Source organism: Sus scrofa, chromosome 13 (genome assembly GCF_000003025.6).
Source record: "Sus scrofa isolate TJ Tabasco breed Duroc chromosome 13, Sscrofa11.1, whole genome shotgun sequence".
Classification (NCBI taxonomy): Eukaryota; Metazoa; Chordata; class Mammalia; order Artiodactyla; family Suidae; genus Sus; species Sus scrofa.
In genome coordinates this window covers 179,842,518-179,869,015 of record NC_010455.5, presented here as the reverse complement: position 1 = coordinate 179,869,015, position 26,498 = coordinate 179,842,518, and the positions used below count along the sequence as shown (strand labels likewise).

At 37.5% G+C, this 26,498-nt stretch overlaps 1 protein-coding gene across 4 annotated transcripts in view; it reads left to right on the top strand.

Annotated features, from left to right (window-relative positions):
* NRIP1 (nuclear receptor interacting protein 1) overlaps positions 1 to 26,498 on the top strand; it is a 93,496-nt gene that overhangs the window by 47,211 nt on the left and 19,787 nt on the right. Inside the window, exon 3 of one of the 4 annotated variants that reach the window (XM_021070818.1) lies at positions 26,307 to 26,498. The exons of 2 other annotated variants lie outside the window; for them this stretch is intronic. The gene's annotated coding sequence lies outside the window, so the exon portion shown is untranslated. One more of the 4 variants, XM_021070820.1, reaches the window with a different exon arrangement.

Genomic DNA, 26,498 nt, shown 5'->3' with positions numbered 1-26,498 from the left:
TATTTTCTTATAGAGAGATTGTTGATAGTATAATCTATGCAAGTTCCTAGCTTGAAGCTTTTATCTCCTGCTATTACTACTACTCATCCTTGTCATCTTGCAGCTTGTATGCTGAATTTCTCAAAATATTTGTGGTGAAGGACCAGTTTTCCTTCGGTTGTCATCACTGAATTATTGTAGTCAAATTTTTTTTTTTTTTTTTTGGCCACACCTGCAGCATATGAAAAGGTTCCTGGGCCTGGGAGCGAATCCAACCAAGCAGCTGTGACCTGTGTCACGGTTGCAGCAATGCCAAATCCTTAACCCACTGAACTGGGCCAGGGTTTGAACCCACATTGCCAGGGAGACAACACCAGATCCTTAATCCACTGCACCACAGTGGGAATTCCTACTAAATCATTTTTATTGTATTTTTTAAAAGCTTCTTCTGTGGCATATTGGAAATTAAGAAACAGACATACAAATTTTAGTCCAAATCTTTCATCATTAAATTCAAGATATCTGTCTAGTTGTGTAAAAGTTTCCTAATTACTTGCAAATTTTTCTCTTTAAGTGGATTACCTACTTTCTAGAACATACTGTGTACTTCCCTGCTGGGACTGATGCTCCTCCCACTGCCCAAAGGATGCTTTTAGCCTAATTGGCAAAGTCTTACTTGTTAGAATCAATTTGCTGAGATCCCGTTGTGGTTCAGTGGATCCAACTAGTATCCATGAGGATTTGGGTTTGATCCTTGATCCCTGCCTCGCTCAGTGAGTCAGGGATCCAGCATTGCCAAGAGCTGTGGTGTAGGTCACAGACTCGGCTTGGATCCCATCTGGCTGTGGCTGTGGCTATGGCCAGCAGCTGTAGCTTCAATTCATATGCCTCAGGTGCGGACCTAAAAAAAAAAGCAATTCAGATGCCATCTCTAGGGAGTGCCTTCACTAAAAAAAAAAGTCCATATTTGCCCTTCATGCTTTTTTCCCACTTTGTTCATGCCTTCTCTTATAGTAGTATCTCATTATGTTGCTAATTGTATTTTTTCCTGACAAGTTGTGGGTCTACTTAAGGCTGGTTTATCGATTAGTTATCCTTCTTCAATTCTCAACGCACAACAACTTCTCTATATATATTTGTGGAGTTGTTACTTCTTGTATGGTAAATTCAGAACAGCAGTGACTGTCCAAAGGTGGGAGATATTTCATATCCCTGTTAGCCTACTAATCTTCTTTTTGAAAAGGCCATTCTTTTCTTTTCCCACCAGAATTTTGGAAACATTTCTGTACAGAGAACGGTATTTATCTGTCATAGTTATAATGTAAATTCGTGAAAATTAGAAAGCAGAGACTTCATTTGAAGATTAAAATCAAGATTGTACTTCTTAAGAAGTACTTCTTTAGTAGACTAGCAGCAGTTCTCAAATTTCTTGGTCTCAGGACCCTTTTGTACTCTTAAAATACTGAAGACCCCAGGGAGTTTTTGTTTATGAGATCTGTATCAACCAGTATTTACCATATGAGAAATTTAAACTGAGAAAAATTCTAAAGCACAAGTATACACAAGGATGCATTCCAGTAGCCATCAACACAGTGCCACACAGCACGTAGCCACCGACAGCTCCACTGTCGACTTGTGGGAGAAAGAAACGGAAAGCAGATAACAGTTCAGTTTCATGAAAAGTAATTTTGACCTCATGTGCCTCCTGAATCAAGCATGGGTACCCTGGAGTCCCTGGACCACACTTGGAGAACAGCTGCTTGATAGACAATTCACTTGTCTAATTGCCAACAGAATAATCTGTATTTTTATTTCAATAAAGTTGTAACCTAGCTTTTGTGTTTGTGGATTAGAATTTTTTTTTTTTTAATATCTGCAGGGTCTATCATATTACCCACTCTTCTATTAATGTCTAGACATAGAATGTGCTGGAACCTATTACCAGTGTTGGCTTGGCAGCTCTAAGACGGAGATGCTTACTCAAGGAGATGTCATTTTATTTGTGGATACTCAGTAAGGTCATTCCTAGTTATGCCCTGTCAGTACCCTGGCTTTCAAGTTCTAGCCCTTTTTATGATGTATAAACCACCAAATACTTCTGTGGTGGTTCTCTGTACTCCAGAGGGTTTGGTCACTTTCTTAATTATTCCACAAAGTCAAATTTATACTTCTTTGAGGGAGTGAGAAGTCTCTACCTTCAAAATCTTCCCTTCTCTCCTTTGTCTGACCTTTCCCTCCACTTGCCTCAACCTGATCCCTGATGCTGGCTCTCCTTTTCTGAGAGTACAGTCTGCTCTCTGGCAGATAGTTACTTGGCCCCAGTGACTCCTGTGTTTTTTCACTCCTACCCTCTTACCTTGGCTGATACTCTGTTAAATTCTTTCTGAGGTCTTAGCAGGACAGTCAGTCTCCTAGAGTATTTGACGACTCTCTTCAAATTAAATGGGTACTGGGTCTTCCTGAGAGTTCTGAGAATGCGTCATATGTACCTGTCAGCTGCATGGGAATACCAAGAGGGCTGCTGGTTTAGACTCATTAATTCACTGACAGCGCAATATTCTGTTTACTTATCTTTTTATTGTGTGATGGTGTCATGGCGTGAGCTGCAATTTGGGGATTTATCGTTGTCAGTGATAAACTAGAAGCACAAAGCTGATAGAATGTTAGGGACGTTTTATTTTTTAATTCTGTGTCCTAAACATAGTAGGCAGTCAATAAATGTTTGCCGAGTTAATTTTATTTTCATTAGTGTTGATGAAACTGTGAGCTCCAACGACATTACGCTTTAAGCCAGGCCTCTCTCTCTTATACCCAAGGAAACTATGCCCTCACACTGTTCTGAAAAAGTACATGTTGCTGCCTTAATAAGCAAAATCCTTACTGATACTTAATGAAGATGGTTATTTGAAATGTACAAATTCAAATCTCAACAGAATCTACTTCTGACTCTTTGTTAAACACCTCTGCAGAAGTTCTTAGTTTTCTTGAAACTTTGTATAGGTCATACTACCAAGGTATTTTGCAAACCTAGGCTTGAGACACCTTAATTATTTTCTTCTTTTTTTGATTTAATGAACTTGATATTAAAGTTACTCTATTTTATAGGTCTGTTTTGTTATACACATTGCTATCTAAATACTTAAACCAGGCTTCATTGTTTTTCAGAGCTGTCTTTTTTCTTTAATTCTCCTGCCCCTGCCTTATTTTGACTATGTTTTCTTCTCTGCACTAATTTTAATTTTTTTTTCCCTGTAAGCCATCAACAACTCTCCTGCTTCTGTTTTTGTTGTTGCATTTTAACATGAATTTAAATCATACCATTGCCTGTAAACCTTCCAGTGCTTGCCAGATAAAGGCCAGCTCCTTGGCATGACCTTGATTCAGAGTCCTTGGTCCCAGTTGTGTTTTCAGCCTAATCTCTAGTCACATTGGACCACTTCTTCCTGTATCACACTCAGCAGTTCCCTTCCTTTGAGTGCTGTGTTTTTGTTTTGTTTTGGTTTTTCTTTTTTTTTTTTTTTTAAGGGCCGCATCCATGGCACATGGAGGTTCCCAGGCTAGGGGTCAAGTCAAATTGGGAGCTGAAGCCGCTGACCTACACCACAGCCAGAGCAACACCAATTTCCAGCCACGTCTGCAACCTACACTGCAGCTCAAGGCAGCACCAGATCCTTAAGCCACTGAGTGAGGTCAGGGATCCTCATAGATACTAGTCCTTGGTGAGATTTGAACCTGAGTCCTCTTGGATACTAGTCGAGTTCGTTACCACTGAGCCCCAACGGAAACTCCTTTTGAGTGCTCTTTTGGTAACCTAGTGTGGCTGCCACTCTCTTCTGCCTGGCAAGCCTTTATTCATTTTTTTAACCATCACCGACCACCACTTAGGGTGCAGACACACATAAAGTGAAAACTTAGTTATAGCCCACTTTGTTCCCAGAGCACTTTTTATAAACCGCAGCCATAGCATTTAGCACATACACTCTGTCTTTCTTTTGCATAGTGACTAAAGGAAAATTCACATGTACTGTTCACTCTCGTGTTATATACTTCTACGAATTACTTTAACCTTTTCCTACCCCATTTGTAAAAGCATATCTGAATTCAAGTGAGTGAAAGTGCAGCTGTCATTCAGCATAATCTTGAACTCAGTCTGTTTCTTTTTTTTTTTTTTAGGGCATCATTTGCAATCTATTAGACCTCAATACATTTTATACCCTACAGTAAATATTCTATACAACTAATCGAGGTATATCTGCCAGTGAGAAACTAATGTGTCATAGATGGAAATACACTGATTTTTATTATAACTATTTGTTCCCCCAGATTATTTCTTAAGAGCTATAGCTACTAAATTAAACTTAAAGGGTATTCCAGACAAGACTCACATGCTCTGCCAGTAATAATACCTTCTTTTTTGGCCTGCACTGGAAATACTACAATGTTACAATAACAATATGTCAGGCTAATTTCTTACAACAAGACTGAGATTGCCTTATCTTGTTTTACTTATGTTCACTTTCACTCTTCTGATTTGTTTTCTTCCTCTTACCTGTGTATTCATCATGTTAGGAGTAAGGAATAGAAAATATATGATATAATTTTTAACCTGTTTTAATTCTAGTAACTATATGCAATATGCACAAAGTTTATGACTTTACCAGCTGAAAGCTTTTTCTTTAAAAAAAAATTCGAGAAATTAATGTTGATGGAAATACCTCCTAAATCTTAACCTATCACTTGCTCCAAATCTGAAAGATAACAAATAGAGCTTTAAGTTTTATATTTGCTACACTAAAACATGATCTAGGAAAAAAAAAAAAAAAAAAGGAGCCAAATTATTTAATCACAATGGGAGGGTTTAGTTTTAAGGACTAATAGCTGCCTCATCCTTGGTGATTGCTCGCTTACATAATTTGTTATGAAAGAAAGCTTTTAGGGAAACCATCTCTCCAGAATATTTGTGATTTGTTCTCTTCTGCTTGGGAAGGGTTAAGAGGAGACAACATCCTGTCAGAGACCTTGTTTTTAATTTTGCTTCTCACACTGGCACAGATCCTGCTAAGAGCAGCCCAGATTAGTTCGGAAAACCTTTGAAGAGATTTAAGATGTCCTTCAGCCAGTTTGAAGGTTTTTGTCTTGCAAATCCAGTACAAGGGCGCCTGCAGGCATCTCGACCCTTGCTGTGCTGCTGATGCAGCTCAAGGTCACACTAACCCGCCCTGTGACATTCAACAACAACAAAAAATTATGTGGTGAAACTGCTTCAGCGTTCAGCCAACCAACAACTTCCTTTAGTGAGGAACTGAGGAAGAAGTCTTTTTTTTTCCCCTCTTTTTCTTTTTTTGGGGGCTCAAAATTTTTGCTGTAGGAAATAATCCTGGATTTCTGATGTGTGTGATGACAAGGTCATTTCTTAATTAGAACACATGTAAAGAACAAAGCTAAATGGCTTCAAAACAGCTTTGTAGTTGATGGAGAGGATTTAAATTATTTAAAGAGATAGTCACCCATGTATGATGGAAGCTGAATTCTAAAGGAATTAACTCCTTCGTTCCTGTCCACTTGCCCTCACTTTGAATTTCTTATGTCTGGCTTTAGAAGGTTGCATTCTAAACTTAAGAAAATTTATAAATGACCATTTTTTTTAAAGGGTGAAACATGACTTATAAATCAAATTCTCGGATAAACTTTAAGTGGAGAAGTTTCCTCCCCACGACATTTGTCTCCTGGAATTTTTATCAAATGACTCAATTTAGGAACTAGGAATTACAAACTTTTTCTGCTGGCAGCTGTGATGTATTTATAATATGTTGGAGAGGGATGAATAAAATGCTTCTTTATTATCTCACCTTTTATTCCTCACTTTGACCCATTTGTGATTTGGAATTTTAGTAAATCAGTTTACCCTGAGTCTTTAGAAAATATAGCGCATAGCATTCATGTTTCACAGCTTTCAAAGAATTGGTGTGAAAAGACACATGTGTTTTTCCTTAGGGGACAAAAAGTAATTTCAGTTTAAAATGGACTTTAAGAAAGTTGCTTGTGAACATGCATGACCTTTTCAAGGCGCAATGAAACCTTGTCCGTTGCACTCAATAGCCATATTGGACTCCTCCTTCGTGGGCCTTGTTTCTTTGTTTTGTTTCTCCTTTGTTTCCTGTGAGTGCTAAGTACCAGACAGTAGTCAGAAGGATATAGAGTCCAAGTGAATTGGTTTTCTAAGCTTGAGACTTGATGCCTATCACCTCTTTAGCATTAGAGCAGAATAATCTGAGAGTAACTTTATACTTTATGCTTTTTTGTGTATATCATGTAGAGAAGCACATCTTGAAGTTGTTTATATATAAAATAACGTCATAAAACTTCAGCTTTATGATACTAATGTAAGTTTTCTCAGAACTCGGTTGTTGCCTTCTTAATGAAGATATTTTCCTATAAGTGTGACTAAAGTAGAACCAGGGCACATGCTTTAGGAAGATGGGCATAATATTTTAAGTGTGATTATTTGAATTGGTATCTTGGACTTTGTGGGCCACAAGTTGACTAAGTTTGAAGGGATACAATGTGATGGATTGTATAAGAAAAACAATTTAGAGTTAACTAGATATATTCTGGATGATTTTCCTCCAACTAGACACAATGTATTTGAGTCTTCCAGGAAGAGTAAAAAGGTATGCACACTTTTAGGTTATGGCTGTTGTAAAGGATTTTAGGTTTGCAAAAAGAAAATTCTGGAGGGGAAATCTCTATGCGAGGAACTGGGTAGTGTGATTCTGTGCAGCCCTGCCCTTGCCTGGAGTCTGCTGTGCCCTTATGTCATGTATGACCCACGCTCACCTGCTAGTAATTTCTAATTTACTGTCCTAATTCATCGATTTGTTATCACTAATTGTTCTTCATTTACTTCTGTGTAGTTTCCAGTACCTAAAGGGTTGAAAGGTTGCTGTAATTGGCACCCGCAGCTGCTCTTTCTTTTGACAGGGGATAATTTTGCAGCCTATGCTTTGTGTGACAGCTGCCTAATTGGGCATTCTCCCCTTGTAGCAAGCCTGCCTCCTCCAGCCTCCCTGCTGACAAATGGTGGTGGATTATAGATGAGGACACGCTGACCCATTCGACCTTGCTGAGACAGCGGGGAGGGGCCTCCTGCTACTTGAGGGAAGCTTTAGGTCATTTAGAGGACAAGGTCACTAGCCAGGTGGGGAAATGACATGATATCACATGACAGTAGCCTGATGACACGGTCAGTGTGTCAAGGACAAATGCATCAGTATTGGTTAAACATTATTGCAATACTTCATGGAAGGCCTAGTATTTCTTAATTGTTCTGCTGATTTTTTTTTTTTTTTTTTTTAAGAAAAAGGAAGAGTGCAGAATAAGACACAGGTATTTTAGCAGGGTTAAAAGCAATTGTTGACATGAAAATAGAGCTGGTTTAGAAAGCCTCCTCCTAAGTTTTTCCAGCCATCTAGAGTATTTTGCTTGTAATTATTGTTTAGTTTACAGTCTCTTGGCTGTCAGTACTTTTCAGGAGTTACTTGAAAATTAAGGCAGGCAGATTAAAATGAGGTAATGTATGTTGTTAAAAAATATTTAACAATTTCTGTCATCACCCTATTCAATGATTGGCATACCTTGTCATATTTTGAAAAAAAAATAATAAGCTAAGTGAAAATGCTTAATTGAAAGGAACCTCAAACTCTGGATTTACGAGCTCAAAAATACCACCATGCTATCATAATTATTATAAAGTGCTCAAGACGTCTTTTAAATAATTTTTGAGACCTGAAAATATTTTCTAAATGCCTTGGGATTGTATTTAATGTAAAAATAAAAGATAAATGAAAATCTTTCAGATAGCTTTTTGTTATTAGGAGTACACATGCTTTTCTTGGAGAAGTGGTTGTGAGCTAGTATAGTACCCTTTTTAAGTGCAAAATCTTAAGAATCCTTGCTGAGTCTATTAACCCTATATGAACACTTGAAAGAGTAGCCCATGTACACGGTACTGAATAGTCCAGTTTAGAAAAATGCCTCTTTTTAAGAACAGTGAACAGTTTAATGCAAAGAATAATGATCATGATTCTCATTTTCTGGAGAAAATTAATTGTTGTTGAGTACTGTTAGAGATCTAAGCCCTTAGTTCAACAGGAGAAAATTTTATGCCCCTGAGATAGAAAACTATCAGTGGAAAAAGTGTGATGAATTAGTTCACTGAAGTAGATACATCTGTATTTTCATGGCTTGTGCATGCGTATGAGTGTGTGTGTGTGTGTGTTTAATTTTGCCTGTGCTGTGCATGTGTTTAGCTGCTCTCAAACCCCTAACTCAAGCTTGGTAGAGGTTTAATCCTGTGTCCTTGTACACGTAGACTTGATTAGTAGTTGTGGTTATCTCAGCAGAAGACACACCGCCCCCTCCTTGAATTGGTCGGGACCTGGGCATTGGGGAGTCAAGGCAGAGGAGAGAGAAAAGAGATTTTACATTAGTATTCCATGAAAGCCTTACTGTCTGCAGAACAAATTGATTGCTCCGTTGTACCTGTGCTTGGCACCACTGCTGTGAGAGAAAGGTAGGGTTGTAATCTGTTTTATTGTATTACATATTGTGACACTCCAGGAATATTTAACTCGCGCTCTTTCTATGACACGTGCTATAAGTCTAAGTAAAAACAAACAAACAAAAAAAAGGAAATAAATGAATGGAAAGTATGCAAGAACAGTGGGCTACAGCTTTGTTTACTTCAGCCCATGAGAGTTCATTCCAATAAAATAATTTTGCTGAAAGCGTCACTGGGAACATAACCTGATTGATAACGAAACCCTATAAAGTGTTCTGAGGCACTAATCTGTTTCACTGCTTGCAACGTGTAAGGCAGAGATGAAATTCAAGCTAATATTGGAGGATTTTCAACACAAGATAAATGGGAGAAGTCAGGGAGGTGGTTATGGACCTAATTAGTTTAAGAGATGATTTTTAATTATTTTCCAGTACATATTGTTAAAGGACCTACATAACATGATGCAAAGAGTCGGACGGAGATTTTCATTAAAAATAAAAAAGAGGTAGCCACCATACCACCTGAAACCGTGTTAAGGAAATTAAGAAATATATTTACTTTATTCTTTTACCCATTTCATTTGTATAGACATTGCACTGCTTGATTCTGCTGTGGGAAAGGAAACTGCAAGGTTTCTTCCAGTCTTTTAAAATGTATATTAATTCTGTGACTGTTTTTCAGGTAGACACTTATCGTTTAAAATTTGAGATTGCTTAATATGAGTTGAATGAATGTTTTAGTATTTCACAAAATGACGGAAATAGCTGGGATTTGATCCCTTGCCATTCTCAGGCATTCTTGAGCTATTGCCGGAGCTGCACTCTTTACATTATGTGAAAATCTGTACTGTGGGGGGAGAGGACAAGTTCCTCTTGTCTAAGATTCTTGCCACATGTGAACTGCAACTGCCCTTTGCCTCCTCTGGCCCTGTCCTGATCTTTCCGTTATAATCATAGTGCTCGCTTTAGGAGAGCGAGGAAGCAAACTAGTTCACTGATGGAATTAAGGTGGTTTTTCTGTTGTTTACTTTTATGTTCTTACAATTAGTAAGTAGCTTTACATTTTTTAGATTGCATTTCACTTCCCTTTAAATATGTGAATAGTTGTTCTATATTTGCTAATTATACATTGTAAAAACACTCTGATACTGAAGGTTTGTGTAATCAGAGGCTGTGGATGTTGGTCTCCATTTATTCCCAGAAATGTGGGAATAGAGAAGCATTTTAAATTATTTGTTAAATAGCAAATACTAGATTCTAGCATAAAACATTGATTAAAATTAATTCTTCACAGTCCTGTTATTTATTAAGGAAAAGAGACGTTTTGAAATAACTTTTTAACTGAGTGGCAAAATTACGGCTATTAAATATGTTTTCAGTTGGATAACAGCCATCAAAATTATTAGTATTGTATTCTTATACACTTTGTTTTGTGAAAGGTTTTTTGTTTTTTTTTTTGAAAAAGGGTTCATTGAGAAAATGTAGAGGAAAATAAACCTTAGAACTAAGAAGCAGAATATTTTATTTTCCCGAATAAAACACATTCTAAACTCTTTCTAGGTCTAATTTTAGTTTTTAACTTTGTAATTACCTTAGAAATGTTGAAAACTTTGTTTTTACCCCTACAGAAGAAAGGCATGAAATACATGTATTTAATATTCAAGCAACTCAGATTGGGAAGATAATGGAGGGAATACCAAGTAGAGGAAATTGATGTTTTCTTGTCGTGGGGGTTGTTGTTCTTTTTGATGGAGTAGGAGATTGTTTTTTACAGACAGAAGCTGCATTCTTTGTTTACCAAAATATCCACAATGCTTAACACTTCTTCTGGCACCTAGTATCTGCTCAATAAATACTTGTTAGTCAAATGAATAAAGAACACTCAGTCAGTCTCCCTTCCCCTCTACATGCACCCTTTGTTGTCCCTCCCCTCTGTTAACAGTTTCAAGGGTTCTCCTGGTAGTAATTTTTAGCATCTGCTTCTCTTCTGAAAGCATTCTAGGTGTTGAAGGAAGGGGAATTCAGTGTTTCAGAACCAGACTAGGAACCGTGTTTGCAGAATTGTTGGCAGTCCTAGTGGCTCAGGTGACTGACTGCCCCCTCAATTGTTCCTCCTCAGAACATAAAAAGGCACCTGTAGACAAACATGCTTAGAGATCTTCTTCACCTCAGAGTGCCTCCATCCTTTTTCCTCCTATGCTGGCTTGCTGGGATGTGGAAGTTTTTAAATGGTGAAATCTGTTTCTTCTTAGATTCATTCATGAGTCTAAGGTACGTTAGGTCTGCTAACCAATATCAACATTATTTTGAAACATCCGAGAAAACTACATGGTAACAGTGGTCAGACAGATCTAGGTACATTAAATCTGTGGAGAAAACAAACCTTGGGCTTGTTATTATGATCACTACTCTAAGCCATGAAATGAAAGTCAGTCATGAAGACAGCTTTAATATGTGGGTGATAACTTCTCTAAGCTCAGTTAATGAGCAGATGTTTTTATTGTTAGGTGTTCAACATTAGCTAGGCTTAGACCGCAGTTTTTGAATAGTAGAACCTTACAAATCAGTTAATATAAAGAGTAGATTTAACAGATGAGGAAACTGGGCTTTTAGTCACGTCACTTTTAGGCAAGTCTCTTTTAGGCTTGGTCACTCTTATAAAAATAGTAGCTGAACTGTGGCTAAAATACAAATTGCCTATCTTTTTATAAAAAGTGATGACTTTTTTTTTTTTTTTTTTTTTTTTTTTGTCTTTTTTGCTATTTCTTGGGCCACTCCTGCGGCATATGGAGGTTCCCAGGCTAGGAGTCGAATCGGAGCCATAGCCACCGGCCTATGCCAGAGCCACAGCGACGCGGGATCCGAGCCGCGTCTGCAACCTACACCACAGCTCACGGCAACTCCGGATCGTTAACCCACTGAGCAAGGGCAGGGATCGAACTCGCAACCTCATGGTTCCTAGTTGGATTCGTTAACCACTGTGCCACGACGGGAACTCCAAAAGTGATGACTTTTTGACATGATATCAGCTCTTTGATTTTATCCTTCTAAAATAATAATTGATATGTTGATACTCGCCAAGTCTTATACCTGTAACCACAGTAAAGTTTAATTCATAATAAAATGGACTATAAATTAAAGCAAACTGACACCGAATCATTATATATATTTATAGTGATATAGGTTCAATTTGCTTTAATTTACAATCTATTTGGTTATGAATTATACACATACACACTTATTTATTGTCCCCAATAAGTTTGGATCCAGTGTGGTCTTTTTTCCTTTTTTTTTTTTTTTTTCTACCAGTACTCTTATACCATAAAGAATGAGTATCACTTAATAAAGATATTAAAAACTAAGAAAATATATACAATTATAATATCTGTATTAGAATAAATTTGTGAAGAGTATAATTTTAAATAATACATTCTAGTCTATTAATTTTTTGGCCCTGCCCACAGTGTGGAGAGGTTCCTGAGCCAGGGATCAAACCTGTACCACAGCAATGACCTGAGCCATAGAGTCTATTAATATTTAACATTTTAATAGTGTAATAAGGCTGGGCAGAGAAAGTAGGCAGCCACCTGAGACTCTTGCTGGGCAGGAACCTCCGAGGAGGGATACTAGTCAGGCATGGCCTCCTTCAAGCACAATTAAATGTCAAATTGCCAAATTCAAGAAACATTCCAGTTCAGATTGTTCATGGAAAGATTAGACTCCAGGGGGTAGAGTTGAGGTTTGCAAATAGGTCCCTGCTGTACCTGTCAGATGGGTCTCCAAGTTAAAGACTGAGAAGGTCCTTCCCAAAATCAGTGCCTGGCAAGACTAGACCTGCCTTCCTCTACCTGAACCGGTTTTATTTCCAGTGCAGAAATGAACAAGGAACAAGCAACTAGAGGTGCTGTCAGAAAATCAAATTGACCACACGTAGGGGTAGTGGGGAGAGTAGAAGGTAGTGGAGGTGGGGTTTAGGCACTTGGCTATCTCATGCTCACAAGTAAGTTTATATAAAGCGTGTAAGTGGCAAGGATGGCCACTGTTTCTAAGCCTTTCCATCCCCTTAGTAGATTATAAATTAATTAATGAAACTAAACTAAACTTCACACCTAGCTTTTCCCTTCAATGATTGGGCAGAGCAAGGTTTAGAGACATACTGTTTAACCTCTCAAAAGTTCAGTTTGCCCATTTTCAAAATAAGGATTATTATCATATCAACCTCTTTAAGTTGTAGGGAAGATTAAATGAGAAGACACATTTGTATACCTGGACCATTATATACATCTGATAATTATTTGTTTGTGGATGTTTGTGTCTAAGTATAAGATAGCCATATGTATGCTTTACACAACTGTTAATAACAGAGGACTTGACTAGGTAACCTTAATATGATATAGTAGAGCTACTTGGGTATCTCAAAATGAAAGATACAGTCTTTTTATCTTCAGTATGCAGCGTGATGAAGCTGACTGTAAACTATTATTTCATATTTCAAACTAAAAGAAAAAATAGCCTATAATTTTAATGATTCACTCCCACAAATTATATATTTTGTCTTGATCAGTTACGTGATTTTTATTTGTATTGACTTTATCAAAATATGTATCAAAAACTGTGCATAATTTTCAGTGACCGTCTTTCCCTCTAACCATGTAAGATATATAAGTGAATCATGGATCTCAATTTAGAATTACAGAAATAATTTGGAAAATGAGAACCCAGAGCAGATAAGGTAAAGTTTAATTTGTTTAAATCTTAGCTAAAATGTTTAGCTTTCTTCAAGTGCCTTTCATAGTTTCTAGACTTCTGTTTACCCTCTTTAATTATAGAAATTACTTAGCAATTATAGACTTTTGTAGATCTTTAGGAGACTAGGGTGATCTGAGTCAACAAATGTTAAGTGCCAAATAAAAAGCAACTTACGTTACTTTTCTCTGGAATGCACAGAATAGAGGAATATTAGAAATTGCTCAAGATTTGATCTCAGTTTAAATAAAATTTTACTTTTTCATTAGATAATACTTGTAATTTTAAATGAATTCTTTCTTTTGATTTTTATAAAAGTGTATTACTTGAAAATCAGAAGGATTTTTTAAAGCTAAACCTTGTAATCATCTTTACTTGGCTTACCTGAGAAATTTAAGTAATTATATATAAATATATAAAACATATATAAAATAGATAAATATGTATATATGTATTTCCTATGCTGCCAGTTGCTTTTCAGTATTACGTATACAATTAAGTGATCAGAAGAAACTAAGAATATGTACAGGCATCTCTTACTCAGCAAAAACTCAGTGTCTCAGACATGCCTTTGGCAAACAGAGTAAAACCAATCCTTATCCTCATGGAGCAGTGATTACAGTGTAGTGGTAGAAGACAAGCAACAAACAAGTATTAGAAAGATAAGGAAAAGCAAGCTAAAAAATATTACAAAATGAGAGAAGTCCTAAGACAGCTGATCTCCTGGGTGCTCTACTAGGGAATGAATGGGATACCTTTTTACCTAAAGCCACTGGGAAAATATTGTCTTAGGATGTGACATTTAAGCCATGTTGTAGAGCACGGCAAAGGAGCAGCTGTAGGAAGAAAGTGTCTCCCTGGAAGAGGGACCCACGCATGGAGATTCTGAAGGGCCAGAAAGTGATGTCTGTTCTGAGATGGAAGGAAGCCCATGTGGTTGGAGTTATGCTCTCCACTTTGGTAGCCTTGGGTCACAAGTGACTTGTGCAAATTGAGGTGTACTCTAAGAGCAAATTACACTCCAATTTAGAAGGCTTAGTATGACAAAAATGATGTGAAATATCATAAGAATTTTGTATTGCTCTCATATTGATTAACCCAATATTATTTTGCATATATTGGGTTAAATAAAATACGAATTAATTTTACCTTTTTTTAAACTCTAAAAATTATGGCCACTAGAAAATGTAAAATTACATTTGTGGTTCACATTACGTTTCTGCTGGACAGCGCCTGACTCAAGTGTAATGAGCAAGGGACTAAATGGCATGAGGTAAGACTGGTTAGATTCTCTGGAGCCAGATTATGCACCATAGAGAGGAATTCAGACTTTATTTGAAGTGAAACAGGAAACCATTATGGGTTTTTAGTCAAAGGGATTTATCTTTTACAAAGAGCATTGGCTACAGTGTGGAGAATGTATTGGAGGAGGGCCAATTAGGAAGCTAATACACAGACACTCAGAGCTAAACCGTTATCACAACAGCTCTCAGATAGTGTTATATAAAAAAAATAGTATCTCTAGGAGTTCCCATCGTGGCTCAGTGGGTTACGAAACTGACCAGTATCCATGAAAAGGAGGATTCTATCCCTGACCTCACTCAGTGGGTTAAGGATCCAGCGTTGCTGTGAGCTGTGGTGTAGATTGCAGATAAGGCTCGGATCCCATGTTGGTGTTGCTGTGGCTGTGGTGTAGGCTGGCAGCTGCACCTCCTTTTGACTGCTGGCCTGGGAACCTCCATGTGCTGCTGCAGGTGTGGCCCTAAAAAGCAAAAAAATAGTATCTCTAATCATCCATGAGTTTTTCAGTCTGATGGATTTTCTTAAGCTATCAGTGTATTGGTTTAGGGTTTACATGTATAGGAAGAATAATCTTTCATCCATGTTCATGAAACATTAAAATTCTTGCAAAATTAAATTTCTACCACCCTACCAGAACACTGTAATTTATGGAAATAGTAATTCTTTAAAGTCATTTATGGCTTTAAAGATTTTCGAAAACTTTGGCAAACCCATAATGTTTCTTAGTATTTTGTATTTGGAGTAATTGTTGAATGGTTTGATGGAAGCTACTGATATCACAGGTCTATAATTCTCTGTGATACGGCTCGTTCTTCTTTTGTAAGTAAGCCTGAGAGACTTAGAGAAATTAAGCAAGTTGTTAAGGTTATAGGGGAGTAAGTGACAGGCTATTCTAAAACTTAGCTCTCCCGTGTATATGTTGTGATTTCCTCTTACCTAAGTGCTCCTTTTATGTAGTGGGGGGGGGGTGTTTGTATGCATGACTATGAATTAGATTGGCCATGTTGTATTTGGTGAATTCGATTTGCCATATTTTATTTGGCTCAGAAACTATCATTGTAGTACCACAGTTTAATTTATATAATATTGGAATAATTCTTAGTCTTTGGCTTTTTACTGTAATTTATATTACTCCGATGGTGTAGGTTTAGGGTTATTTTTCATAGTAGTAAAAAAAATGCAAGACATGGCAATATAGTTTAGTGGGTTATTTTTCTGAATCGTTCTCGGTTTTTTGCTTTAGAGGGAAATTTATTTGCTATAGAATCTGCTTCCACTTATGAGTACTTAGGGTAATAAATCATTAAATCATTAAATCTTTTTTACACCTCTGTGGGTGAGGTAACATTATACCCAGAATCTCCCAAAAATTAAGTTAGTATCTGAACTGAGATTCAAAGTCTGAACTCTTCGCTTTAGTGTGTTACCCACTTTTTAGGTATCTTTGAAATTAAGTATCTTCACAGTATCCCTCTTATGACCATTTACACTATCAACAGTATTTTTCCTGTAAAAACCAAAGATCATTTGAATTCAAGTGAAAATTTTTGAGATTTTTAAAAATCATATTTCTTTAGCAGAATTGAAATCGATATGTCATCACTGACAAGACTGATACTTTTTGATAAACTAATAGTTTTATTTCCCCTGGTTAATGAAAATAAGTGAAAAATGGAGTTCCTGTTGTGGTGCAGCAGAAGCGACTCCGACTAGTAACCATAAGATTTCGGGTTCGATCCCTGGCCTCAAATCCGAGGGTTAAGGATCGGGCATTGCCGTGAGCTGTGGTGTAGATCGCAGACATGGCTCAGATCCTGTGTCGCTGTGGCTGTGGCTTAGGTTGGCAGCTGCTGCTCCAATTAGACCCCTAGCCTGGGAACCTCCATATGCCATGGGTGTGGCCCTAAAAAAAAAAAAAAAAAAGAAAAGAAGTGGAAAAAAAAATGATATGTAGCACTCAAGGAAGCTTGCTGTGCAGCATAAAAATCTGGCAGTTTTCTTTTACTGGATGATCTTATGTACGATAGGATAGTGGAATCAGTAGGCATATTACTACTAAGAGTTGTCATGTAATTTAGAGTATCAAGTCATAGTAAAATACTTACAGTTTTCTTTAAATTGCAGATTCTGCTAGTTAGGAATTAGAACCAGGAATCTACTTGGTTTGTAATATTATGTTATAAAAGATTGTTTAAAATACCTGAGTATCCAAAACATTTGCCTTGAAGTACTATTTAACTTTAGATTCCATTATAGCATTTGATTTTGGATAGATTTTGCCTAATTAGTTTAAAATAATATTAAAACAATTATGTAAATTATTATCAATATCTACTAGAGTTATAAGGAGCATAAAAGGTGAAATAGTAGCATTTCTTGAGGACTTGCTCTATTGGATGTTTTATGTATATAATTTAATCTTCTCAACTGCCCTATCAGATAAGTTGGTATCATATACATTAAACTGAGGCTCATACAGATTTACCCAGTTATAGAGCTAGTAGATGAGCCCCAGTGTTTTTATTTTTAAATTTCATGGTATCCTTTGGAAATGGAAACTGGCAGGAATTTTTTACTATACAGATTGTTGGAAGGTGTAAAAAAAAGATCCTTTAGAAGTGAGCTGTGGAAAATCTGAATCAGGTTTTTTTCATCTTAAATTGTTGGCGATTGACAGCTGGCAGATTGAAGTTGTGTCTAGTCCTGTGCGTAGCCAATACAGTACCATAAAATAGTTTGTGAAGTCAAGTTTCTCAGTCCTAGTTTTTTTGTTGTTACTGGTCTCGATTTTAGTTGGTTACTTCCAGTCATCTTTTATCCCCAGGCCCATCACTGATAACACAAAGGCTAAAGGTCTTAACATGGCAAATGCAAAGATTACCCCCTGTAATTGTACAAGTGCTTTTCCTATTGGCAGTCCTTTTAGATAACCAAAACTGACTATTGAGCAGATTTTAAGAAGGTTTAACCATTTTTATCCCTTCTCAGACAGAATTTTACAAATAAGATTGACTAGTAGCAACTTCTTGGTGCCCATTTTTCTTAAAAGTAGAGATTCAAAGTACATCCTTTGTTTTGTTCCAATATGCAGTTTTCAGTGTATAATTTTGTTCTTCCATTTTGCTAGTTATACAGAACTCCACCTGGCTCTTTTATTTCCAAACAGGTATTCTAACCATTTCTACTTCACAGTGTTTATGCTACTGAATAATAGATCTAGGACAATTTATTGCTAAATTTGGGGATTTTTTTTTTTTTTAGTACACTATAGACGTTTTTAATAGATTGAAGGAGTTTTCTTCTCCCCTTTGTGTCACTCCTTCTGAATATTCCTTCAGTGTGTTTATTATTTTGGGGGGAGTGGGTGGAAGAGACACCTTACTCGGTAAATCAACTTCAGTAATAATTTTGTTGTAGCAAACCTATGTTTACAGTTAGACTTTTGGGGGGAAGATGCCAAGTTTTTGACTTAGGACATTTGAATGCTATTCTTCTATGCACATAGAATACAGAAGTTTATAAACCACATCAGTATATCAAGAACCTCAAAACTCACTCAGATTTGTAGGTTCAATGTTTAAGTGGTATCTTTGCCAACTGTAATTTATTTCAAAATAGGCTGAATTCCTTTAGCTCTATAAGATATTCAGAACAGAGGAGAAAACATTGGTCAGAGAAAAGGGGAAAATTCTTAAAGGAAAAGCCAGCTTTTAATCTGACCATCTCATATGTAAAGGGACAATGGTATTAGTCATCTGCAACTTTAATACTGGGAGTGTTTTGGCAACTCTGTCATATGCTTGGGCTCTACAGTTACTGTGGGAAAGTAAATGGAACAGTGAGTACCATGTTTTCTCTGATTTCTTCCTTCTCATAAAGAGTATATTAATTTCTTTATTCTGTTTCCTTTTTGAAAATGTGGTACCATTCATGCAAGTATTTTTACTTCCTTTTGATTTCCATGAAATTATCTCTAAAGCTCAACTGCAAGAAATTTGGAGTGACGCTTTTAAAAAGTCTTCTTTTTGTGGGTAAGAGAGAGGATGAAAGAAGGCCTTTTATTCTATCTAGAGTGGGACTGTATACTTCCTCCTGAAAGGAGCATCAGTCCTAAATGATGAAGAGAGAGGCAGAGTGATTACACTTAGCTGTACTAAGGACATTCTCAAGAAGGAAAGAGCTAAAAAAGCCAGAGTAGGGGAGGTGCAGTAGAATCTTAAAGAGGACCTTGTTGCGCCTCATGCTTTTAAATCAGTAAAGTGAGGCCCCCAAAAAGATGGTAACACATGGTCACTTTTTTTCTTTTTTCAGTATCTCTCCTAGCCCCAGAACTCTGGGACTTGGTCCATATGGCCTGATTCAGATCTTCCCTTTGTTGGTCCCACCCACATCCTATTGAAAGGCAGAAGCATTTTACATCTTATGAAGGAAGGCATTGAGTGAGATGTAGTTGGAGAACTGTAGCCGTGGAACCTTCTGCCTCTTTTTGTTGTTTATTCCACCTTGGAGTAATTGTTATTTCTGATTCCTTCCTTTGGGCACTTGGTGGAACATTTGGGGCCAAGGCTGTTATCTAGAACCAGGAGCCGCCAGAGTTTATTTAAGAAGAATTGGAGGCAGATGGAAACCCAGTAGTTTACAGCAGCAAATGAAATAAAAGAAGCACCTGGAACCCTTAGGTCTTACCTGGCCTTATCTGACGCAGGGTAACCCTGCTTCCCACCCACCCCACTTCACTAATAGGCTTTGACTGCAGGCACTAGAAGAGTGTAAAGCTGCTTGATTTTAGCTGCCATGCCCATTTAGGGACATATTTTGCTAGAGATGAGTAGAGGAGGCTGAATTATGATCCCCTTTATGTGATATTTTGCTATTTGGCCCTCTGAGCCAGAGCCATCTGGTCTTTATTTCCTTGCCAACTTCGGTATAACCCATCCACCTGCCTCTGTGCTAGGTTCCACTTCAAGGATTCATTTTCCAGTCTGCTCGTACATAGAGCTTGAATACCAACATATCCCTTAAGATTTTCTTGTCTCTTACCTGGTTCCTGCTATATAGCTCACTGGCATGGAGCCTTACTCTCTTCAGATTAACAGGCATAGTACCTAGGCTGTATATTTGGTAAAGGTATTCCCTCTAAGCTCACCTTTCTCTCATCCCTATATTCTCAAGGTCTTGAACCTTGCTCAAGGCTCTTCCTCTAGGGCTGGGACAATCCTAGTCTGACCCACAGTTGAGCATTAATACCTGTATTATTAAGTATTAATAATCCACTCCATTCCACCTTAATCACATTTCCCAAAATAGGGAATACAGTCTTCATGTCAGTATCAGGAGCCTTTGTAGTTCTGAATGCCAGCAGCATCATAAGCCAGGTAGAATTAGCTTAAGATTTGAGAATTAAAAGATGGAAAGAAGAATTAGACGAAGTAAACCATTTGAGAGGTTGGGAGAGGGAGAGGAAGGCAGGAAGAAAGAAAAGACAGGAGGAAAAACATGCTTAAGGGGTGAAACAACTCTCGACTGTTGCCCTTGGCTAGTGGGACTGGAGTCCTGAGTTGAACCCAGTTGGTAGGTTCTCACTCTGCAGTCGTAGGAAGTGCTTTTGAATTTAATAGTCCAGATTTGTTGTCTTTTTTTTCTTTCAGGGCCACGGGTGAGGCACATGGAAGTTCCCAGACTAGAGGTTGAAACAGCTACAGCTGCCGAACTACGCCACAGCCACAGCAACGCGGGATCTGAGCCACATCTGTGACCTACACCACAGCTCACGGCAATGCCAGATCATTGACCCACTGATCGAGGCCAAGGATCGAACCTGCATCCTCATGGATACTAGTTGGGTTCATTTCCACTGAGCCATAATGGGAACTCCCAGATTTGTTCTCATCTTAGCAAAATTACAAAGTGGAAGAAGTCAGGAGAAGGACAAGGAAATGGACCACCTGTGCTCTTACCTGGTTTCTTCTTTCCTTGGTTGAGAAGAAGATCAATATTTTTTTTTGCTTTTCATGTGAAAAGGAAACTGAATCTTTATTTCTTTTCCATCAGTCTTTGTCTAAATGAATTGCTCTCTTCTTGAGTATGAGAAATTGTTCTTAACATCAGACAATTTCAGTCTCCTCTGCCTACACATACCTATAGAATATATACGTTCAGGTAGGTTCAGCCACTTCAGGGTGAGTTAAACCGCTTGGCCTAATATGAAAATAAAGATTTGTCTTCTTTTAAATTCAAAGGAGTAGGGAAAATGATAACACAAATTAAACTGTAAAGTTCTTCAACATCAGTAAGTTTCACACAGCTGTAGGGATGACTTGACGAAAGGACGCGTTCAGCCAGATGGCCTGTGCTGGCCTCCTTCCCATTCCTGCAAAAGATATGTTATTCACTCCCAGGGTAGCTCAGGGAAAGAGCTGATTATGGAATTAAAACAACCAACGTCCAATTAACCCCTGTTTTGGTCAATGTTTCCTACACAGTTTGGATAATTGGCATACTTGAGTTCCATCAAGGGAGGTGGCCGGTTTATTGGTTAGTTCAGGCTCCTGGGAATAAGAAATCTGAAATTCTCTTATCAGCTCATCCCCTTCAAACTCTGGGCATGACCTTGAACGTCGTCTTTACCTCTGTGTCAATAGCTTTGCCCATTTGAAAATTGGAGATATGTGTTGGACGTGGACCATGTATGAGGTGGAGGTACTGTAGGAAAAGTGACGAAAAAGTGTTGATATTTGCAGAGGTCTTTAAACCGGGATTTAAAGGTATAGTTTGTCTTACAGGGTGTTTCTGCAGTATCTTATCGATGCTACAGTTGCATAGGTTATAAGCCTATTCCACAAAGCTCAAGTGCAGGAAGATTTATTAGAGGCATGTAGCAGGTGCTTCAGGACCCAGTGGTAGGAGTGCATTGCATTTCCTTGAAACTGGAAAACCATTCATCAGCCCTTTGCTGTCTCCTCTCTCTCTTCCTTTTTTGCCTTTCTCATCACTGCCTCTCTCTCTGCACCTACTTCATTCCTTCCTCTCAGGATACTCACTCCTCTGTATATTAATCTGTGAAATGTGGCCTCATTAAGACAACCTGGAAATGAAGGTTTTCAGTCTCTTTGAATCACATACCCCAGGAGAGGAAATGAATTGGTCCAGTTTGGTCAAATTCCCGAAGTGCTCCATTCCCCTTAGGCTAGTGATCAGGGAACAGATTCTTTATGAAGAAAGTCTAAGGAAGGAAAAAATGATGGGCATCTTTTGTACATGAAATTACTCTTTGGTTTAAGTAAACATATCTTAGAAAATTCAATAATTAGCTAAGTTATTAAACTGCAGATCCAGAGGGTTTTTTTTTTTGTTTTTTGTTTGTTTGTTTAGTTTTTCAGGCTATATATAGAACACGTTGAACATTTAACAGATAATTTTGAGTGCCTCTAAACTATCAGGTATAGAGACACAAAAACCAAAGACAATCCCTGCTCTCAAGGAGCTTTATGCAGAGTGACTGGAAAGTGAAGAAAAATTTTTTGAGAAACTCCTCTAGTCTGGTTCTCTGTCTATAGAATAGTTAACATTAAGAAAATGCCAGGCATAATTCATTTAATACAATAGCTTGATGAGGTAGATACAATTATGATTTCAAGTTTGCAGCTAAAGAAACAGAGCCCCAGAAAATGTAGCTTGATCAGAGTCACCCACTGACAGATTGCAGAGTCAGGAATCCAAAGACTGTTCTTCTAACTAGTATGCTCTGTGACCTTTCTAGGAAAAATAAAAGACAACAGATAGAGGTTTTTAGAGTAGGCAAAGTAAGCCAGAGTTCTCCAGGTGCTACAGAAGTGTTTGCTTACCTGTTATTTAAACTAATAGGAATGGCTGGAACTCGGAAGACCCTAAATTGGTTTCGGATGAGCCACTTAACTGGCCAGTTAACCAGTCGCTCAATTGCTTGTTTGTTAAAATGTGAACCTTTGTGAGGTAATAGAGTATTAGCCAACCCCAGAAGGAGAATCAAAAAGAAAAAAAAAAAAGCAACAAAAAAAAATATATAGTGATATTTCATTTGAGGAGGACATATGGCTGAAAGCACCTGGGGAAAAGCTGGCCCTTTTTAACGTGTAGTAAACTCAGTAGCAGTCAACGGTCTGTGGTGGAGAGCTCCCAGGAGCTTACATACACTACCTTGGCCAGTCAAGAATATGTGAAGAACTGCCTCTTTGTAGACTGGCACCCACATGCATGTGTCTTCCTTTGTTTGCCCTTCGCTAGACTCCTTCAACCATGGAAGGTCACTGTCTTATCCAGACCTTAACAAGGTGATAGACTTAGTGGAATAATGTTTCTAGTGTTTGAAGGATAGTTGAGGGATTAGCCTTGTTTTTTTTGGCCCCCCCAAAAAGACAAATGATCAGAATAAAGGAGACAGATTATAGCCCAGTGCTGGGAAGAATTTCTTACTATTGCAGTTGTGTAAACACAGAATGATTATCTGAATAACGACTAATCTTTCTTGAGCACCCGCTTTGTGCCAAGTGCCATATGAGGACTGTGACATTTTCATTGTTATTCCTCACAGTGGCTCTGTGAACTAGGTATTGGTTCTTGAACATTTACGAATAAAACTTTCAAAAGTGGTTAACTTGCCCAAAGTCAAACGGTTGGTAAGTGAAAGAGCCAGAAATTGAACCCAGAGCCATCTGATTCCTATAATACATAGTTACCAGAGGTTTTGAGAAATAAACTAGACAACCAGTGTTAGCAAATAGGTTATTAAAGACGTTTAAGCATCAGATGGGATGATTGGTTAGGCAGATGACCTTTCAACTCTCTCCTAACCTTAAATTGGTCCTATTATGTTTATAGACTCTATTTGCTATTAGGAAAGTGATAGCTAGTCATAGAATCATTATAGAAAAATAAGTTTCCCTTCATAAAAACCAGCTGCTTTACCACTTTTACATAAGTTCTATAAATTTACCTTCCCAGTATGATGGAGGCAAGAATATTTGTTAGTTTTGCTTTCAAAAAAAGTCATTAGTCCAAGTGAATAAAATGTCCCAAAACCCCACAACATTTTATGAAAGACAAGGACATTCGATTTGGTAGTGTAATACCTTTAAAATAAATGCCTGAATAGCTTTTGGAGTATAGTATGATGTGTTTTTAACAAATGTTGAAGAGTGTCTTACTGTATATTTTAGAAAAATGTTTTAAAAATTTTATCAAAGTTAGCTATTTTCTGGACCCACATGACCTCTTAGCCCCTCAGACCTGAGAAACATTATTTAGGTTTGATACCCTGCTGTAAAACAAGAGGGAACCTGAAGCTTAGCTTTCAGTTCAGTGCAGGTCAGAGGAGTACATCTCCTTGATATTATTGCTCCAAACAGCGGCTGCAGACGTGGAAGCAGGACAGCCAGGACAATGGCATGCTGACTCTTCCACATCAGTATTCAAGACCTGCTTGGATAATGTTTGTTTTTGTTGAATTGGTTTTCAGATTTTCAGGTTTAAAGGCTTTTAAAAGTAATTTGATCACTTTTACACATTCTAATAGAATCACTTTATGGCAGGAGATTGTTTTTATTTAGCCAAACACAGTGAAAGCTCATACTTGACGCTCTTCAGCAAATAGAGGTTCACAGGAAAAAGATCACCCTAAGGATAGCTTTGACCAATTTGCTTTCATCTTTATCACACAACTTAAAGGGTTCAAGTTGCTTGGTAAATGATTATTATCTACTTCAGTGATTGACTTTTTTTTTTTTTTCAAATGGACATTGAGAAATAATTTCTCAGCTGTGATTACTGTACATTTCAAAGTTAATTCCTAAAGCCTTTTAAGGATGAATTTGATTTGTCTGATCTTAGGGATTAAATCTTTCAATGTGCTACCTCATTTCTTAAATACAGCTCCATCATAAGAAAATTTAACAATGAAATATTTTAATGTTAAATAGGTTTTATTCAACTTCCTATAGAGTGAGTAGTTTGAGAGAGGGATATGGTGGAAAGCTTTATGATACCAGCATTTTGAAACCTTTGCTCATTCTTATCTATAGTCCATAAGCATATTACATCTTAAAACCTTGGCCAGGAAGACACTGATCAGAGGAAATTAAGTGAAAAATGATCACGTTTTAACAAAGAGATGTTAAAATAAAGATCTTCTTGAAAGTATTTAAATCTTGTGTTTTTCTTTTTTTATTACTCAATGAATTTTATTACAAAATTTATAGTTGTACAACAATCATCATGACCCAATTTTATTGCATGTGTGACAGGTATTCTGTTAGAAAAATGCAAGAATGCTATAAAATCTTGTGTTTTTCTAACGGGAATACTAGTCACATGTTTTTCAAATCCAGAGAACTTCCTGTGTAGGATAAAATACTTTATTACTCTTTGATTTTGTAATTTTTTTGTGAGTTTATATTTAGAGGGACAAAGGAGGTCTTAGATTTGAAACCAAACATTACAAATGGCACTATCATATTGTTTTAAATCTTAAGGTACCTTAGAATTATGACAGCTTACCCCTCATTGTCTGAACCTCTAAGTGTTTGACTTGTTGCATGTTTTACTGGGAATGTGATCCCTGCCAGGTGCTGGGATATAAGACAACAGAGGTGGACTCCTTGCCCAGAAGAGCTTTACACTCTAGTTGAGGGCCACGCATAAACGGCGCAAAATGCAGTTTTGTAATGAGATGATTGAAAGATGTACTGAGTAGTGCTGGGGAGTCCTGCAGGTCCCCAGCCTGCATAGTTCAGGGAAGGCTGCCCAAGGAGGGAAGGGGTGAGTCCTCAGCTGAGACTTACAGACTGTAAAAGATTTTATTCCTTGAGCTTGATTATCAGCAAATGGAGCATTGTTATATGATGCATTTTTAACTCTGATATATTTTATCAAGTGATGATGATGGTAAGGATTGTGTGGGTGAAAGGGGAGAAGGACACTGAGCAGAAAGTTCTGTCAAGAACTTTTTATTCTTTTTATTCTACGTCACATTATTTTTCCCATGGTTATGTCTTAGTCATATCCTCATGTGTAATGGCAAGGATTTAAATATAAAACACATTATTCATTTTATATAAATGCTATAATTGAAAGCACAGTAAGTACCAAAATAATAAAGCAAAATATAGAGTAAATATTGATATAAGAACTTAAGTGATGGTGGAATTGAACAAACAGAGAGGTATGGCATATATGTGCCAGTCCCTATATCTTTTTTATCTAAAAAGGAAAGGAAAGAGGAAAGGGAAGGAAAAGAGAAAGAAAGGAAAGAAAGGAAGGAAGGAAGGAAGGAAGAAAGAAAGAAAGAAAGAAAGAAAGAAAGAAAGAAAGAAAGAAAGAAAGAAAGAAAGAAAAACAGAAAGAAAGAAAGGAAGAGAAGAAGGGAGAGAGAAGGGAGAGAAAAGGAGAGAAAGAGAGAAAGGGAGAGAGAAGGAGAGAAGGAATGATGTATATAACGGAGATTCTCACAAAGCTAAAGTATTTAAATTTTTGATGTTAAAATGTTTTAATTTTATTAAATAACGTTCATAGTAGGTAGTAGTAGTTGTTTCTAATGATCTCAGTTGCCAAAGTAAAAATTACCCGGAAGCATTTTTAGTCCAGTAAAGTGAAGTCAGAAAGACACTGACCTATGTTACCAGCACTGTTCTTCCTGCTTCTTCTCCAGCCCATAGAGCCTCTTCTAAAGCCTCCTTTCTACCCCGCAGCCCAATCTGTATCTGAGTATCAGGTGCCGAGGCAAATCACGCGGACTCTCCCTGCTCCTGGACTGAGTATGCCCGAGACCTGGACAGCAGCACAGCCTGTCTCAGATGGGCAGTTACTGGCTACAGTTCCTGAGGTTTTTACTTCAGACATTTGCCGTGTATACTGATGAGCAAAGGAGACGTTATAGAGAG